Source organism: Sciurus carolinensis, chromosome 7 (assembly GCF_902686445.1).
Source record: "Sciurus carolinensis chromosome 7, mSciCar1.2, whole genome shotgun sequence".
Taxonomy (NCBI): Eukaryota; Metazoa; Chordata; class Mammalia; order Rodentia; family Sciuridae; genus Sciurus; species Sciurus carolinensis.
This window is the reverse complement of record NC_062219.1, coordinates 19455473-19462080: the sequence shown is the minus strand read 5'-3', so window position 1 is coordinate 19462080 and position 6608 is coordinate 19455473.

Here is a 6608-nt window from a genome sequence, read left to right as displayed (position 1 = left end):
AATGTGTGAACACTTGATGATCTTGGGCTCCAAAGAACTCCTGGATAAATTAGTGAGGAGATGCAAGGCCTTTTCTTCACTGTTTGGCAGGACCGGATTTGTAAAGCTTGCCCTCTTGAGGCCAAGCAGTACCAGTCCACAAATTGTTATACCTGGATAATAAATAGATATTGGTCTCCTTACTGTTTTAAAGCTACTGTCTGAGGAAGGTTGGATTCCGCAGCACTGCAGGGTGGGGAAGGGCAGGGACCCTGAAACCAGATGTCTGGGCTGATATCGGGGACCTGCCTATCATGGTGGCATCATGGGCCTCTTGTCCTGTATTCATAAAGTAAAGATAATAAAAACGCAGTCTACAGGGCTGTTCAGGTAAATTTGCTAATACATATGAAGGGCTTAAAATAATATTTTCTGCATAGCAAATGTTCAAATAAGGTGACCTGATACTATCTCCAGTGACTAACATGACAAGCAGTTGCTATTGCTAAAGGGACGTGCTTTCAAAATATATTTGAAATACGTAAAATTAAAAGTTTAAAACCATGATTATAGTCTATATTGAAACATGCCTTCCAAGTCATGTGTTTTATATAAAAGTCTCCTTCAAACCATGAAGACAGGAGAGTCTAAGATGTACGAATATTTGAATCTGCTCGAGTGATATGGAGAGAAAAGAAGCATTTATTCAATATTCTTTCTCCCACCTATCCTATTTCCTTTACAAATGTGTAGGCAGTCAGTTAAACATTGTAATGAGTAATCTAGATATGAATATCATGTTGTAGATAAATTGATTCAAAAATGATTTGGGGTGGGTCCAGAGAGGATATTCAATTCAATGTAAGAACAAATTGCAAAATTGGTTATTGTGCATTCTCTGGAAGTCGTGTTAACTAGCACTGTACAAAAATAGTTTAAAAAGCATTCTAACCCACTTCCACAACTATGGGGTCTCCAAAAAGAGTGTTCAATATAAAATACAATCTCCTAAACTGTGAAAAGTCTATAATTGTATTTGGCTCTATGATATCATGAATATCAGATTATCCTGCACATTGTAGAAATAGTAGGCAATAAACAGAATTGTTCAAACTGGCTAGAATCCCATTCACTTTTTGCCAAGCTATTCTATATTAACTGTTGCAAATTATGTGAAATGAACATTATATTAAAATTAAAATGGTTAAATAAGTATACATGACCTTTGGAAAATATTGAACATGCAATTCCCTGATGCATTTAAAATACTGAATACATTCACAATTACTTAGAATTATGTTAATGATAGGGAACTTTATGCTTTTGTTCCTAATCATATTATATTACTGTAGACACTGAAGAAAAATGAGGTTGTTAATTTATATAGAAGTTATCACAGAAAATACAGTTATACATGCACAGCAATGAACTTGGCAGGGAGCACAGTACTAGGTATTTAACAGCTTCTTACAATGAGATCATGGGATGCAGTGAAATTTTGATCTAATTTAAATGTATAGTATTAAATTCATATGTTTATAAAGATGGAAGACCTGAAATAAGATCTTATAGAAACTAGAGGGGGGGAGAGCGAATTAGGCCTAAAGGAAGCAGAAGAAAATAAACAGTAAAAATTACAGTGGAAATCAATGAAATGAAAAGTATGAAAACCATAGAGAAAAATCAATAAAATTAATACTTAGTTCTTGAGAAAAATAAAATGAAGGTTTAGCCACATGAACCTAGGGAAAAAATAGAAGAGACATAAAAGATCAATATCACAAATGAAAACAAGGTCATTGCTACAGAACCAACAAACAATAAAAGGATACTAAAGGAATATTGAGAACAATTCTGTGACTTAAATGAAATAGATCAATTGCTTAAAAGAAACAAATAACTGAAATTCACACAAGGAGAAAGAGATAACTTGAGTAATTACAGGATGAAATGCAGACTATGATAAAGGAATGTAACTGTGTTAGAAGCACATAAAATAATCTCACTGAAGAGAGAGAGAAAAGATGTTCACTTACGTCACTTTAAAAATGAATGAATCCTCAGCACCCAAAAAAAAAAAAAAAAAAGAATGAGTCTGTAATACCAAAGGCAAAAGGAACCTTACAAAAACACTGTATCTACATAATAAAGTTGTTTTGCACAGGGGAATGGGTTAATAATTCTGAAATAACTTCACATGTGTACTGGAAGTACACAACTAAGTAAACATATAGCAGATAATGGGAGCCAACTTTTTTCACTATTGGAGTGAGAGATGCAGATGAGTAAGGGGAGAACATCAGAATTATCCATGTGATCATGGATTAGAGCAGGAGACAACAGTGTGAACTCACGTTTAACTTAATATAGATACTGACAGATACAGAGAGATATACAGACATGCATTTATACATGGGTTATATGTGTGTTATATAAACATGAAGGTGCTTCACACATATCTCCTTGCTCTTCCAGCTGAGATGGTCTTAAAGTAGCAAAGCTTTAAGTATTATAAGCAGTAGTTTCTAACACCATCCTAATCAAAGAACTCAAATCTTTTTGAAAAAAAATGACTAATTTAGAACTGTGGGATGAAAAATATGTGTGATTATTGAAGGTCATCTTATAATGCCAGAAAGTAGGGAAGAACTCAAAAATAAGAACTAAGAATGATGGGGCTATATCAGAGGGACACAGAGGCCAAATGAAGGAGCTTTCAATGGCCACGGCTGGAAGAGTGAGTAAAATATAAGTACAGTAGCATGGGATTGTAAGTCAAAGAACTAAGGAAACAGCAATGAGTCCATATTAACAGAAATAATTGAATATATAAATTAAAGGGGGAGAAGATATAAATACAGAAGAATTCAAAATAAATTACGCAGAGTTCCTTCCTCAGGGAGGTGGAGTGTTACTTCAGCTCCATACACATTGGCTGCATGTAGTGAGTTCATTTCAAAGAGAACAATATAAAAGGGTGGGGAACAGAGACAAGTAACCTCGCAGAGGAGAAATCTGAAAACCACTACCCCTTTCCAAGTGATGAAGAATACTATCAATGATGCTAAGTCATACTGATAGCATGTATACCTCTGATATGGTTTATAAGCATGGTGCTTTACCTATGCGGTCTTCCTCCTAAAACCTCATAGCTCTAGTTTAATTGTGAAGACAGAATCAGACAATCCCAACTGAGGTACATCATACAAAATACATAGTTAGTACTTCTCACAACCATTAAGGTCATCAGAAACAGACAAAGGCTGAGAATTGTTAAGACCAAAAGAAGCTAACATGTTAACTAAATTTACTGTGGTATCCTGAATGGGATGTTAGAGTAGAAAAAGGACATCAGGTCAAAACAAAGGAAATCTGAATCAGACATGGGCTTTGAAAACTGTATCAATGTTGGTTCATTAATTGTGAAGAGTGTGCCATACTAATGTAAGATATTAACAATAGGGTGACTAGGTATGAATACCTATGTCCTTTTGTATTACCTCTGCAACATTTCTGTAAATCTGATACTACTCTAAAATGAGAAGTTAATTAAAATAAATTAATGACTATATGTTGATAATTTTACGTCTAAAACTGCATTCTGCACTATCTCCACTTTTATTCAAAATACAGTGAAATAAAATATGAAAAAGGAATAAAATGAACAGGGATTGGTGGAAAGTAAAAAAAAAATGTTTGTATATATATATATATGTACAATTCTTTAAATGAACATTTAGAATTATGGTCATTGTAATTATCATACACAAATCAACTTGATTTCAATATTATATATCGAGTACAAGATTTTCAGATATTCTGATGGTTAATCTTGATTGTCAACTTGACCGGATTGAGAGAAACCTAGCAAATTAGTGAAACACATTTCTGAGTGTGTTCATGAGTACGTTTTCAGAGATGATGCGCATGTAGGTCAGCAAACTGACGGGAAGACCTGCCTAAATGTGGGTGGTACAGTCAACTGGCTAGGGACCCAATGGAACAAAACGGGACAAGGAGGAAACCCACCAGTGCTGTGCAAGCGTGATCCTTCTTGAGCAGGGCATCCAGTCTATTGCTTCTGCCACCTCCCATGGACATCAGACTCCAGCTTTCTCATCTTTCATGCTGGACTCTCACCAGTGACTCTCTAGGGAGCTTACAGGCCTTTGGCCTCAGACTGGAGCAGTATCATTGTTCTGAGCCCTCCAACTTATTGAACTGAGAAGTTACTAGCTTCTCTGGCTCTCCTGTGGACAGCCATTGTAGGACTATCCAACCTCTGATGATGTAAGCCAATCTAATAAGTCCCCTTTTGTAATTATAATTATGCACATGCAAATTTTTTTTGTATGTATATATTCCATTGGTTCTATTCCTCTAGATAACCCTAATACAGACCTCTTATTAGGGAGAGCTATTAAGACTACATAAATGATAATTATACCATATGAATACTTTTGAAGATTCAGGATTGTATAATTTTCAATTCTCCTCAGATGGATCTATGGAGTCAATGCAATTCCAATGTTACTTCCAGTCAGTGTGTTTGTGAAAACTGACATTTTATAGAAATTAAAACAAGCAGAATGTTTAAAGCAAACTTGAAGAGTTATAGAATTTTCTCAGAATTAAAAAATTTAAAAACAGAATGAGATAATTTGATTTAAAGACTTATAATAAAGCTAACTAAGAATTGATGCAAGTACAGACACATAGACTAACAGAATAGAGACAAGAAACAAACCCATCCTAAAAGGAGTGCTTAAATGCAGATGAAGGTTGTACTGCAGAGGAAAAGGAAAAGGACAGCCTTTTCAATAAACAGCCTGGACTGACTGGTTATCCACGTGAACATCAAATGAAACTTGATAACTTTTTTCAAAATTTCTTTTAAGAGTAACCTGATAGCTAGTGTAGCATTTATTCTTCATTATCACTAAATGACACTAATGTTTCACAAAATTTATAATGAACTGAAATTATCTCATTTATTTGCTTCGTAATTATTTGCCCTCCACCCAACACAATACAAAGTTCTTAATGTTAAGGATTTTGTTTGTTAGACTCATCTTTGTTCCTGGATTGTTTTGAACATTCCCTGAAACAATTGTAAGTTTTTGAATGTGTAAATAACTGTATAAATCTGCCAGGAAATTTAAGAATGAGAAGAACAGATAATCCTTTGGTATACCACATGAAGGATGAGTAGAGTTTACTTGGGAAGGCCTGAGATGGAGTCATGGTTTGGAACATATTCCAGATGGCAAATGAAGAAGGCATAATAAGTGTGTAGGATCACAGTGTGACTTTCTAAATGGACCATTCTTACATGTAGTAACTGGAAATATTTATTTAAAATAAAAGCAGTCATTTATTTGGTCCCAAGTCTCAGATTACTTTTCTTTTTTGTGTATGAAACGTTTCCTCATTAAAATAGCACAGGATTCTACGACTTGTCCATTTTCCCTCCTGACTTCTCAACCTTCTCCACTTCAGGGCTCTGGGAGCAGAGACTGTTCAATACTTATTTATATTACTTACTATTATGTAAGTCTAGTTCTTTAAGGCAAGCGTGTGCATCATGCTTATCAAGGTTTGTTTTTACAATGGATGGTCAGGGCTATCTTGACAGCTATCTTCCAGGTAAGTCATACACACGGCAGACATGGGAATTACTGAATTCTCACCTGAACCTTTGCTACCTGAAGTGTGACCCACTAAACACATTAACTTGTTAGAAACTCCAAACCTATGGAAATGAAAAGGGTATAGCCCCTGTGGAAAACAATGTGGAGTTTCCTCAAAAAACTAGAAATAGAAATATTATGGGATCTAGCAATCCCACTTCCAGGTATTCATCAGGTTCTTGACGATATATGAATACCTCAGTGTTTACTGTAGCACTCTTCATAACAGTTAAGATGTGGAAACAACCTTCTACAGAAGTGCCTACGGAAGGGTGAATGAATGACAAAATGTGGAATATACATAAGATCTTTAAATTTTGAGAAGCAGGTTTGGGTCAAACCACTGTACCTGCTAGAAATACAAATTATTTACTCCACCCTAAACCTGCTAAATCAGATTCCTCTGCCTTAGTAATGTCTTTTAACAGACCTTTAATGTAAGTTTGAAAAACACTAATCTATACCATGATCTTGCCTTTAATTTGAGAACCATTAGTCCAAACCCTCTTTCTGTATAAGCATGAGCATTTCTCATTTTAACTCAGAATATGATTCTTAGTACAAGTCTACTCCTAATCCCGTGGAAATCCAGAAGTTTAGAGAAGAAGGAATCAGCAGAAATCTACGATGTTGCCCATGTATTGAACAAAACCGTGCCCTTATGACAAGAATTGAAGGCTTTCTCTTTTTCCCAAGCTGGAGATGGTTGGAAGGGCTAATTGGGTGAACATAAAGGTCATGTTTAGGTTGGTCTCAAAAACCTCCTCAGAGATATACCCATAACTTTCCAATATCTATTCTAGTACAGGTCTTACTCCCACCTTGACTTCTAAATTTGAAAATGTCTCTACCTCTGAAAAACATGTTCAGTGGTTGTCGATTACACTGAAGACAGCAGGGTAAGCAGCTGCTTTGGTTTATTTCAGGAAGGTCAGAGGA